This window comes from Macaca fascicularis, chromosome 11, assembly GCF_037993035.2.
Source record: "Macaca fascicularis isolate 582-1 chromosome 11, T2T-MFA8v1.1".
In the NCBI taxonomy this organism is placed as follows: Eukaryota; Metazoa; Chordata; class Mammalia; order Primates; family Cercopithecidae; genus Macaca; species Macaca fascicularis.
The window spans coordinates 19,073,311-19,087,106 of record NC_088385.1 but is presented as its reverse complement, the minus strand read 5'-3'; the positions used below and the strand labels follow the sequence as shown (position 1 = coordinate 19,087,106).

Here is a 13,796-nt window from a genome sequence, read left to right as displayed (position 1 = left end):
ATATATTATGTAGGTGTATACATAAAAGTTAAATTCCATTTGAAAAACATAACCACAATGTCATTATCAATCTCTGTCTCTGTCACACACACCCACATATGTGTTTGTGGAGGAAGAAGATTTCTTAACACCATCAAATGTCTGGTCACTGTTAAAATCTCCCTGATTGTTTCCTTTTTGAAATTTTTTTTTTTTTTAAATAATTTGTTCAAATCAAATCCAAAAAAGGTTTAAACATTCCAAATGCCAGATATGTCCCATAAACTATACATTATATATATATATATTCCCCATGCATCTGTATCTCTATTTATTATTATTATTTATATATATATATTTTTGAGACGGAGTCTTGCTCTGTTGCCCAGGGTGGAGTGCAGTGGCTCGATCTCGGCTCACTGCAAGCTCCACCTCCCGGGTTCACACCATTCTCTTGCCTCAGCCTCCTGAGTAGCTGGGACTACAGGTGCCCACCACACGCCCGACTAATTTCTTGTATTTTTAGTAGACATGGGGTTTCACTGTGTTAGCCATGATGGTCTCAATCTCCTGACCTCCTGATCCCCTGACCTCGTGATCCACCCACCTCGGCCTCCAAAGTACTGGGATTAAAGGCATGAGCCACCACGCCTGGCCCCTAATTTATCAGTTTTAAAAAGAAATCGTAACATTTCTTAGAGTATTTCCCGTAGTCTGGATTTTGTGAATTGCATCCGCATAGAGCTTTCCCTCTGTATTTCCTGTAAATTTTCTTTTTTTTTTATTATTATACTTTAAATTCTAGGGTACATGTGCACAATGTACAGGTTTGTTACATATGTATACATGTGCCATATTGGTGTGCTGCACCCATTAACTCATCATTTACATTAGGTATATCTCCTAATACTATCCCTCCCCCCTCCCCCCACCCCACGACAGGCCCTGGTGTGTCGTGTTCCCCTTCCTGTGTCCAAGTGTTCTCATTGATCAATGCCCATCTATGAGTGAGAACATGCGGTGTTTGGTTTTTTGTCCTTGCGATAGTTTGCTGAGAATGATAGTTTCCAGCTGCATCCATGTCCCTACAAAGGACATGAACTCATCCTTTTTTATGGCTGCATAGTATTCCATGGTGTATATGTGCCACATTTTCTTAATCCAGTCTATCACTGATGGACATTTGGGTTGGTTCCAAGTCTTTGTTATTGGGAATAGTGCCGCAATAAACATATGTGTGCATGTGTCTTTATAGCAGCATGATTTATAATCCTTTGGGTATATACCCAGTAATGGGATGGCTGGGTCAAATGGTATTTCTAGTTCTAGATCCTGGAGGAATCACCACACTGTCTTCCACAATGCTAGAACTAGTTTACAGTCCCACCAACAGTGTAAAAGTGTTCCTACTTCTTCACATCCTCTCCAGCACCTGTTGTTTCTTGACTTTTTAATGATTGCCATTCTAACTGGTGTGAGATGGTATCTCATTATGGTTTTGATTTGCGTTTCTCTGATGGCCAGTGATGATGAGCATTTTTTCATGTGTGTGTTGGCTGCACAAATGTCTTCTTTTGAGAAGTGTCTGCTCATATCCTTCACTCACTTTTTGAGGGGGTGTTTTTTCTTGTAACTTTGTTTGAGTTCTTTGTAGATTCTGGATATTAGCCCTTTGTCAGATAAGCAGATTGCAAAAATTTTTTCCCATTCTGTAGGTTACCTGTTCACTCGGATGGTAGTTTCTTTTGCTGTGCAGAAGCTCTTTAGTTTAATTAGATCCCATTTGTCAATTTTGGCTTTTGTTGCCATTGCTTTTGGTGTTTTAGTCATGAAGTCCTTGCCCATGCCTATGTCCTGAATGGTATTGCCTAGGTTTTCTTCTAGGGTTGTTTATGGTTTTAGGTCTAACATTTATGTCTTTAATCCATCTTGAATTAATTTTTGTATAAGGTGTAAGTAAGGGATCAAGTTTCAGGTTTCTGCATATGGCTAGCCAATTTTCCCAGCACCATTTATTAAATAAGGAATCCTTTCCCCATTTCTTGTTTTTGTCATATTTGTCAAATGTCACATGGTTGTAGACGTGTGTTATTATTTCTGAGGGTTCTGTTCTGTTCCATTGGTCTATATCTCTGTTTTGGTATGAGTACCATGCTGTTTTGGTTACTATAGCCTTGCAGTATAGTTTGAACTCAGGTAGCGTGATGCCTCCAGCTTTGTTCTTTTAGCTTAGAATTGTCTTGGCAATGCGGGCTCTTTTTTGGTTCCATATTAACTTTAAAGTGTTTTTTTCCAGTTCTGTGAAGAAAGTCATTGGTAGCTTGATGGGGGTGGCATTGAATCTATAAATTACCTTGGGCAGTATGGCCATTTGCACGATACTGATTCTTCCTATCCATGAGCATGGTATGTTCTTCCATTTGTTTGTGTCCTCTTTTATTTCACTGAGCAGTGGTTTGTAGTTCTCCTTGAAGAGGTCCTTCACATCCCTTGTAAGTTGGATTCCTAGGTATTTTATTCTCTTTGAAGCAATTGTGAATGGGAGTTCACTCATGATTTGGCTCTCTGTCTGTCTGTTACTGGTGTATAAGAATGCTTGTGAGTTTTGCACATTAATTTTGTATCCTGAGACTTTGCTGAAGTTGCTTATCAGCTTAAGGAGATTTTGGGCTGAGACGATGGGGTTTTCTAAATATACAATCATGTCAACTGCAAACAGGGACAATTTGACTTCTTCTTTTCCTAACTGAATACACTTTATTTCTTTCTCTTGCCTGATTGCCCTAGCCAGAACTTCCAACACTATGTTGAATAGGAGTGGTGAGAGAGGGCATCCCTGTCTTGTACCAGATTTCAAAGGGAATTTTTCCAGTTTTTGCCCATTCAGTATGATATTGGCTGTGGGTTTGTCATAAATAGCTCTTATTATTTTGAGATACGTTCCATCAATACCGAATTTATTGAGCGTTTTTAGCATGAAGGGCTGTTGAATTTTGTCAAAGGCCTTTTCTGCATCTATTGAGATAATCATGTGGTTTTTGTCTTTGGTTCTGTTTATATGCTGGATTACGTTTATTGATTTGCGTATGTTGAACCAGCCTTGCATCCCAGGGATGAAGCCCACTTGATCATGGTCGATAAGCTTTTTGATGTGCTGCTGGATCCGGTTTGCCACTATTTTATTGAGGATTTTTGCATCGATGTTCATCAGGGATATTGGTCTAAAGTTCTCTTTTTTGTGTGTGTCTCTGCCAGGCTTTGGTATCAGGATGATGTTGGCCTCATAAAATGAGTTAGGGAGGATTCCCTCTTTTTCTATTGATTGGAATAGTTTCAGAAGGAATGGTACCAGCTCCTCCTTGTACCTCTGGTAGAATTCGGCTGTGAATCCATCTGGTCCTCGAATTTTTTTGGTTGGTAGGCTATTAATTATTGCCTCAATTTCAGAGCCTGCTATTGGTCTATTCAGGGATTCAACTCCTTCCTGGTTTAGTCTTGGGAGAGTTTGTGTGTCCAGAAATTTATCCATTTCTCCTAGGTTTTCTAGTTTATTTGTGTAGAGGTGTTTATAGTATTCTCTGATGGTAGTTTGTATTTCTGTGTGATCGGTGGTGATATCCCCTTTATCATTTTTTATTGCATTTATTTGATTCTTCTCTCTTTTCTTCTTTATTAGTCTTGCTAGTGGTCTATCAATTTTGTTGATCTTTTCAAAAAACCAGCTCCTGGACTCACTGATTTTTTGAAGGGTTTTTTTGTGTCTCTGTCTCCTTCAGTTCTGCTCTGATCTTTGTCATTTCTTGCCTTCTGCTAGCTTTTGAATGTGTTTGCTCTTGCTTCTCTAGTTCTTTTAATTGTGATGTTAGCATGTCAATTTTAGATCTTTCCTGCTTTCTCTTGTGTGCATTTAGTGTTATAAATTTGCCTCTACACACTGCTTTAAATGTGTCCCAGAAATTCTGGTATGTTGTGTATTTGTTCTTATTGGTTTCAAAGAACATCTTTATTTCTGCCTTCATTTCGTTATGTACCCAGTCATCATTCAGGAGCAGGTTGTTCATTTTCCATGTAGTTGAGCGGTTTTTAGTGAGTTTCTTAATCCTGAGTTCTAGTTTGATTGCACTGTGGTCTGAGAGACAGTTTGTTATAATTTCTGTTCTTTTACATTTGCCGAAGAGTGCTTTACTTCCAACTATGTGGTCAATTTTGGAATAAGTGCGATGTGGTGCTGAGAAGAATGTATATTCTGTTGATTTGGGGTGGAGAGTTCTGTAGATGTCACTGTCAACAGATCAGCAGAGACAGAAAGTTAACAAGGATATCCAGGAATTGAACTCAGCTCTGCACTAAGCAGTCCTGTAAATTTTCTAATAGACCTAGATACTTGCAGATTCAGATTTCATTTTGGCCAAATTTCTTCATAGGTGGCATTATGTACTTTAATTAAGAAGCATAATGTCTGTTTTTGCAGAGTTAGCATTCATTGATTATTTTTGCCCAAATCCAATATTTTATTGAGGATTGCAAGGTGATTACATTCTATATTTCTTCCTCTTTTACTAACTGAAATAATTTCATAAAGACAAATATCTCCTCATCAACTAGTTACACTGAGGTATAGTTTCTGTAATAAAAAGAAGATAAACATTTAAGTATTTCCATCTATAGATTTTCAAATTATTGAGTTGAATTTCAACATTCTGCAAAAGTAATTATTAGGATTTCTTTTTTAAAAAACTGTAATTATGAATTTATGCTCTTAAGCATTTTTGATGTGTTTCAGTCTACTACAGCTAGTGATTCTCAATTTTGTTTCCATATTTGGACAGTGAAGTCCCCTTCATGTTGGTACCTTAGTCGTTCAGATAAACCTCTTGCTGTTTTTCATCGCTTCCTTGGTTTTCTGGATTACCCTTCCATTTTTTAAATAAATGCAAATATTAAAATATGTGTGTGTGCATGTAGGCATAGATACTGTCTGCCCTTTTGATGGAAGAAGTAACATATAATGCACACTTTTCTCACTTGCTTTTTTTTTAGTTAGTATAGTTTAGGGATCATTTTATAATTGTATATTTATTGTGTAACAAACTATCATTTATTTTACCAGTCCCATATGGATAGACATTTGGGTTGCTTTTTTACATTTGCTGTATTAAGTAGATTCTGATAAATAGCTTGGTGCATGTTTCTCTTTGTTTTTTTTTTTTTTTTTTGCCATTATATCTTTAGGATAGATTCAAATCAAAAGTAAGTCCAAATATAATTTTTCTATATGTTGCCAAATTCCTTTCTATAGTGGTTGTGGCACTATTTTGTATTTCTACCAAAAATGGACAAGAATGCCTGTTTCCCCACAGCCTCTCAAAGTATATTGTCAAACTTTGGGATTTTTGCCAAGTCGAGGGTGGAAAATGGTATCTTGCTGTGGTTTAAATTTGTATTATTCTTATTTTGAGAAGAGTTGAGAATCTTTTCATTGCCTTAGAGCATTTTGAATTTCTTTTTCAGTGAATTACCTGTTCATGTTTCTAGTTCAACTTTTCTATAGGGTTGTAGTATTTATTGCGGTAAAAAAACAAAAAAACACACACACACATAATATAAAATTTACCACCTTTATCACTTTTTTTCTGAGTGTATAAGATGAACATGTAATTTTCAGCTTAGGCATTCAGGTATCAGGACTATTTATTGTAGCTTTTAATTGATAATAATAATTGTACATATTTATGAGGTACCTAGTGATGTTTCAATACATATAATGTATAGTAATCACATCAGGGTAATTGGCAGATCCATCATCTCAAACATCATTTCTTTGTGTTGGGAAAATTCAATATCCTTCTAACTATCTAAAACTACATAATATTTTATTGTTAACTACAGTCATCCTACAGTGGTGTGGAACACTACTACATATTCCTCCTACCTAGCTATAATTTTGTGTCACTTAATAAATCTCTCCCTTTCCTCTATGCTTCCCAGCCTCTAATATCCTCTGTTCTATGTTTTACTTCTTTGAGATCAGCTTTTTTTTAGCTTCCACATGTAAATGAGAACATGCAATGTTTAAAGTTCTCTGGGCTTATTTCACTTAACATAATGTCTTCCAGTTTCATTCATTTATGCAAAGGAAGGGAAGTCAATATATCAGAGACATTTGCACCCTCATATTTATTGCAGCACGACTCACAATAGCTGAGATATGGAATCAGTCTAGGCGTCCAACAACAAATGAATGGATAAAGAAAATGTGGTATCTATACACAATGGAATACTATTCAGCCATAAAAAGGAATAAAATCCTGTCATTTGCAGCAACACGAGTAGAACTGGAAGACACGGTGTTAAGTGAAATAAGCCACCTTAATCATTTTAAGTGTACCGTTCAGTAGTGTTAAGTATATTCACATTGTTATGCAACGGATTTCTAGAACTTTTTCATCTTGCCGCAACACTAAAGCTGTATATCCACTAAACACTAATTCCTCCCCCCCACTGCTCCTAGCCCTTGGTAAATGCCTTTCTACTTTCTGTTTCTATTTTTTGACTGCTTTAGATACTTCATATGAGTGGAATCATACAGTATTTGTCCTTTTATTGCAACTCACTTAGCCTAATATCCTCAAGGTTTATCCATGTTGTAGCATCCTGTCACATGCTACAACATGGATATACCTTGAGAATATTAGGATATTAGTGCCACATAACATTCCATTGTATGTATATACCACATTTTCTTTATTCACTTGTGTAACAATGGACATGTGGGATGTGCCTAGCTCTTGGCAAATATAAATAATGCTGAGATGAATGTGGGTATGTAAATGTTTCCTCACAATCTCACTTTGAATTCTTGTGGATATATACTCAGAAGTGGGATTGCTGGATCATATAGTAGTAATTCTACTTTAAAGTTTTTGAGAACTCTGTTTACTGCTTTCCATAAAGGCTGCATCATTTTACATTTCCGCCAACAGTGCACAAGGGTTACCCACAATTTCTCCACATCTTTGTCAATGCAGTAATTTTCTGATATTTTAATATTGCCCATTTTGAATGATGGTTATGAAGTGATATCCTGTTTATTATTATTATTATTATTATTTCAAAGGCAGAGTCTCCCTATGTTGCCTAGGCAGAGTCTCCCTATGTTGCCTAGGCTGATCTCAGACTCCTGAGCTCCAAGGATTTTGCCACCTCGTCCTCCCAAAGTGCTGGGATTAGAGGTGTGAACCATGACACTCAGCCTCATTATGGTTTTGGTTTGCATTTCCCTAGTAATTAGTGATGTTCAGCATCATTTCATGTGTGTATCGGCCATCTATAAATCTCATTTGAAGAAACGTCTATTCAAGTCCTTTGGTTATTTTTAAACAGGTTATTTGAGGTTGGGGGGGTTGTTATTAAGTTGTAGAAATTCATTATACATTCTGGATATTAACCCCATATCAGACATATGTTATGCAATTATTTTCTCCCATTCCATACGTTGCCTTTTCACCCTGTGGATTGTTTTCTTTGAAATGCAGAAGTTTTCATGTTTGATGCCATCCCATTTGTCTGTTTTTAAATTTTTTTGTTGCCTCTGTTTTATTGTCATGTCCAAGAAATCATTGCTAAATCCAGTCTACTGAAGCTGTTGCCCTGTAGTTTCTTCCTGTAGGAGTTTAATAGTTTTAGCTCTTACTTTTAGGTCTTTAATTTATTTTGAGTTAATTTTTGTATATGGTGTAAAGCAAGGATCCAACTTCATTCTTTTGCATGTGGATATCCAATTTTCCCCACCCTATTTGTTAAAGAGACTGTCCTTTCCCCCTTATGTAGTCTTGGCACCCTTGTTGAAAATTATTTGGCAACATATGCAAGGGTGTATTTCTGGGTTTTCTACTCTGTTCCATTGGTCTATATACCTATCATCATATCAGAACCTTGCACTCTTAATTACTGTTACTTTGTAGTATGTTTTAAAATCAAGACGTGTGGGACATCCAACTTCAATTTTCTTTTTTCAAGTTTGTTTTAACTATTAATATTCCATATGAATTTCAGGAATTTTTTTCTATTTCTACAAAAATGCTATTGAGATTTTGACAGGGATTGCATTGAATCCATAGATCACTTTGGCTAGTATGGACATTTTAACAATATTAAGTCTTCCAATTCACAAGCACAGGATATCTTTCCATTTATTTGTATATTCTTCCATTTTTTTTTTGGTAAAGTTTTATAGTTTCCACTATACAAGTCTTTCATCTTCTTGGTTAAGTTTATTCTAAGTATTTATCTTTTCAATGCTATGTTTCCTTAATTTACTTTCAGATCAGTCATCGTTCATTATAGAAACGCAACTGACTTTTGAGTGATGATCTTGTATTCTGAAACTGCTGAATTCCTTTATTAATTCCAATGACTTTTGTGTCGAATTCCTAGCATTTGGTACATATAAGATCATGCCGTCTGTGAACAGAGGCACTTTTCCTTCTTCTATTCTGATTTGTATGCTTTTTAGTTCTTTTTCTCTTGTTATTTCTCTGTCTGAAACTTCCAGCACTATGTTCAATAATAGCAGCAAGAGTGGGCATCTTTGCCTTGTTCCTAATCTTAGAGGAAAAGCATTCAGTCTTTCCCATTGAGTATGATGTGAGCTGTGGGATATTCATATGTAACTTTTATTATGTTAAGGTAGTTTCCTGCTATTCTTACTTTGTCTAATGTTTTTATCATGAAAGGGTGTTGAATTTTGTCAAATGTTTTTTCTGCATCCATTGAGATGATCATGTGGTTTTTGTCCATTTTGTTAGTGTGATGTATTACACTGATTGATTTTTGTATGTTGAACTATTTTTGAATTCCAGGTATAAATTCCACTTGTCTGTGGTCTATGACCCCTTTAATGTGCTATTCAACTTGGTTTGTTACTATTTTGTATCAATATTCATCAGAACTATTGGTCTGTACTTTTCTTTTCTTGTTATGTCTTTGTCTGGTTTTGGTATCAAAGTAATGCTGGCCTCTGAATAGCTGGGAATGTTTTCTCTTTTTAGAGTCTTTGCAAGAGTTCAAGAAAAACTGGTGTTAATTCTTCTTTAAATGTTTGGTAGAATTCTCCAGTGGATCCATCTGGTCTTGGGCATTTCTTCTAGGGGGTTTTTGATTACTGTTTAAGTTTTTCCACTAGTTTTAGGTCTTTTCAGATTTTCTATTTTGTCATGATTCAGTCTTAATAGGTTGTATGTTTATAGAAAGCTATCCATTTCTTCTAGGTTATATAATTTGTTGGTGTATAATTGTTCCTCTATAAGCCTTTTTATTTCTGTGACACCATTCGTAATGTCTCCTTTCATTTCTATTTTTAATTATTAGAGTCTTTCCTCTATTTTTCTTAGTCTAGATAGGGTTTGTTAATTTTTTGAATCTTTCCAAAAACCAACATGTTTTCATTGAGTTTTTTCTATTGTTTTCCATTCTCTATTTTATCTCTGCTCTAATCTTTATTATTTCCTTCCTTCTTCTGACTTTGTATTGTTCGTTCTTCTTTCTCTAGCTCCTTGAGGTGTAAGGTTATTGATTTGAGATCATTCTTCATTAATATAAACATTTGCCATTAAAAACTTTCATGTTAGTATTTACCACTCTTGCTGCATCTCATAAGTTTTGGTATAGTGTGTTTTTGTTTTGATCTGTGTCCAGATATTTTCTAAATTCCCTTGTGATTGCTTCTTTGTTCAATTTGTTAAGAGTAGGTTGTTTGGTTGTTCCTTTCTTGTCAATTTTAGAGCATTTTTATATTTTGGGAGTATTAACATTTTATCTATGATAAAAGTTGCAAATATTATTTCCTATTTATCATACATATTTTTAACTTGCTTCTTGTGTTATTTTTTATGCACAAGTTTTTCCATGTGTTTGTTTTGTCTTTCATTGGGGTTTATGTTTGTAATAAAATTCATCAATATTCTCCCTTACTGCTTCTAAATTTTGAGTCGTGGTAAAAAGTTTTACTCACTTTCAGGTTATAAAAGAATTAATCCACATTTTATTTTAGTATTAATTTTATTGCCTCTTTTCTTTACCTCTCTGACCCCTTCATAAATTATGTCAGAATATCTTTTAAGAATAAACCCAACTGTATCTTTTTTCCATATTATTACCAACTTATCCTAACCTTACTTATTAAAAAGCTTATGTTTTTCAAACTGATTTTAGATGCCATCTTCATTGCATACTTTCACTTGCACTTTTGGAGTTTCTATTCTGTTCCATTGTTAAGTCTCTCTATTCATCTTGTTTAACTCAGACCTTAGTTCATAACATATTTTTCTTTTCCTTTTATTTCTCTATACAGCTACCAATAGTAATGCAATGAGTTACATTTTTAAAAATGAGGCACATTCACCAATGTTATTTTATTTTTATCCTACACCTAGGATGTACAGCCCTAGGTAGGAAGGGCACCTTTTGCAGACTAGCTTCTGGATGCTTTGCCCCTGCTCCTGTAGCACTCTGAACACACCTTTATCATTTTATTTACCACACATGTTGAAATTATCTATTTATAAAAACAATTAGAAATTCCTGTGTCTTATAAATACTTGAATATGGTAAGTGTTCAATCAGTGTTTGTTATTGTTAAACTGAGCACAGAAACTGAGACATAATATAATTAAATGACTTGCTTAAGATGTCACAGAAAAGAGCTGCAGTGAAACCAGAACCCAAGTCTTCTTTTTCTTAGACTGGAGTTCATTCTATTACACCACATACTGAGGCAGTGAAGCATTGAAAATATTATACACTGTCCTGTTTCTGAGAGCTCTGTGGTCTGTGGACCACACTTAGCAGTACATGTCCTCCTGATAGACCCCATTCTTGGGGTCAATATGCAAAAAGTCCTAAATAGCAAAAAAAAAAAAAAGAAGAAAATGTAAAGTATATGATTTTTCCTAAAAACCACTTTGGCACTTTCTCAAGTGTCTAATTATCAAATAATTTGGGGTTTTGTGAATACACACACACATATGCACACATATGTATGCATACATTCATTACTATTTTTGGATTCAAATTTTCTAAATAACTATTCAGCATCCATTCATTTGCTTCTTAATCTACTATTTGAATATATATTCATCTGAATAAAGAAATACAATTCTCCTTCAACTAATACAGATCTACATAATCAACTCTGTTTACTACCAGCCTATTGCAGTCCATATATTACATATTTTAACATGTGATAAGGTAACCTGTTTTTGGATGTTAACAAGGTAAAACTTTATTAGCTACAGGAACAATTAGCATAGAAAATGTTCTCCAGTGGCTGACTTTACACAAGCCTCTATAAAATGAATATTTGAGGGTTGTGCTTTGTTTTCCTTGTTTTGTTTACTATTTCTAAGATCACCCAACTATGATGAAGTAGAACTCTGTCTTTCCTCTAGTGAAGTATATAATCCTTATTTTGGCTTCTTTCTCTCTGATGACTAAATTGGAAATTCCTCAAAGCTGTAATTCAAAGCCATAGGTGACCTTAAAGAAATGATTTTTTATATGCTACCTTTTATTTTAAGGTAACTTTTCAAATGTGGACCATGCATTCCATTATGTTTAGCTGTCAAGCACGGCTTTCATTTGCATTTCTTCCCACTGCTATAATTTTGAGAACTGGCAGGTGACCAAAGAAAAAAAAAATGTGCATCTACCATCTAGAGTGCAATGTAGGCTTTTTAAATTATAATTAAGTAGCATAGATATTCATGATTAGATCAAGGTCAGAAGAGTAGAACATTAAAGCCAAGGACTTAAAGGTCCAAAGAATAGGAAAATTGCTTTCTAAAAGTTTTTTTAAAAAAAATAGTAATAACTACAATCTTTAAGTTTTGCAATAAAACACTTAAAATAGTTCATCTGTTTTATTTTAAAATGTGCACGCCTGGTGTGTTTGCCCTGCACATTTAAACCAGAACTTGAAGTCTCAGTTGAATTTTTCATTTCAGTATTTTCGTCAACTTCTCATTTCTGCTCCTGGTACAGAAAATCAATTTGAGAACTACAATGATAATGGAGTTTTTTAAAGGCTGAGCCTACATGACATCCAAAATTATCTGCATAGAAGGCATGAGTTTTCTATTAAGTCTAATGGATTAATCCAAGGAAGTGGTATGATGTTTACATGTAAATGTTTTCAACAGGGTATCCATCCTAACATTTAGTGGTAACTACAGTTTCATGGGACAAGGGCCACTCCCTTTGGGTAGACAGATTATTGTATAGTTTCTTTTCTTGGACTTTCTTGCTGACTTACTGGGTCTCTCTCAGTCTAGTTGATCGACTTAGGTTTATTATTTCACTCCTTTCCTTCCCTCTTACAACTCATCTAGCACACTGTCTACCTCTTCTCAATCTCCTTAACCAACCTTTCTCCTGTGATAATTTCCTACCCGATGTACAGCCCTAGGATTCATTCCAGGGACCCTGAATCTTCTCTTCCTGCCTCTTTCCTCAACTAATCTCTAGACTCATGACTTTTAATGCATCTAATATACCAAACACTCAATGTCCTATTGACCTCTCTCCTGACCTTGAAAAGCATATATTCTACTTCTTATTTGACATGTTGACTTGGTTATCTAATAATTCCTCAAACTTAATTTGACCAAAACACAACTCCTGATTCAGCTAACTACAGACTGGCTTCTCTTTTTCTCCCTCTCAATAAAGTCACCAACATCCAGTTGTTTAAGGGGAAAAAAAGCAGACATCTTCAAATTTTCTCACTTCTTCACCCCTTTCCCACATCAGAAAATTTTACTGATTGTTCAAAAACCATCCCATTCTCTTCATTTCTCTTCATGGCTACTACTGTACTAGTCTGGGTCACCACTATCTCCTGCCTGTTCCCCAGGCCCCTAAAATTCATTATCCATGCATCTACCAGGGTTCCAGAGTAACTATTTTAAAATATACATCATAAGATCTCTCTAGTCTACTTAAAACTTCTTAATGGTTTTCTATACTATTGTAGATAAACGTCAAGTTCCTTACTTTGACCTATATAATCTGACCCCCCTGACAACCTCCTAGACCTCATCTCCCCACAATCCTCCCTCTAACTCAGCTACTGCCTTATTGGCCTTTATGATTTCTGAACCCCTCCTGGCTAATTTCTACTTTGTGATAAGTCTGGCATATGTTTCCTAGGTCTCTTTGCCTATTTCTAGTCATTTAACCCTCAGTTCATATGTCAACTCTCTAGGAGGTCTCCTCTACCCCACAATAGGTCTCTTACCATATCAGCCCACTGTGTTTTCATCATAGAACTTGCCTAATATTTTCCTGCTTTTAGGGTCTCCCCCACCACAAAGAAGAATCAGGAGTTTGTAGGTACTATTCACTGCTATATTTTCGGGGCCTAAAACAGTTTCCTGACTCCTGGTAGATTCTCAGTAAATATGTGGAATAAATCAATGATCGTGATGACATTTCTTTGGCATCAATTATATGCCCTTGCTGTGTTAGCTAGAGTTTTAGACCTCATTCATATGTTATCATTTCTTGTTTCTTGGCCATTTTGTTTTTGTTGCTTCATATAACTATATCTGATACAATTTTATTTGTTTAAACAAGTTCATTTTTCAAAGTACATATTCAACTGAAATCAGTGCTACACAAAGCCTGGTTCATGGAGCAGTGCTGGTGTCTGAACTATTTGTTGCCAGTATACAACAAAATAAATACAGACGTTAAGAGAAAACATACAGAGATATTTATGGACAGTGACATCTTATGTCTGTTGAATCTAATAATAAAAA

The 13,796-nt window shown here is 35.2% G+C and overlaps 1 protein-coding gene across 1 annotated transcript in view; it reads left to right on the top strand.

The window, feature by feature from the left end:
• Positions 1–13,796, top strand: part of SLC15A5 (solute carrier family 15 member 5) — a 92,569-nt gene that overhangs the window by 21,323 nt on the left and 57,450 nt on the right. The gene's annotated exons all lie outside the window — the stretch shown is intronic.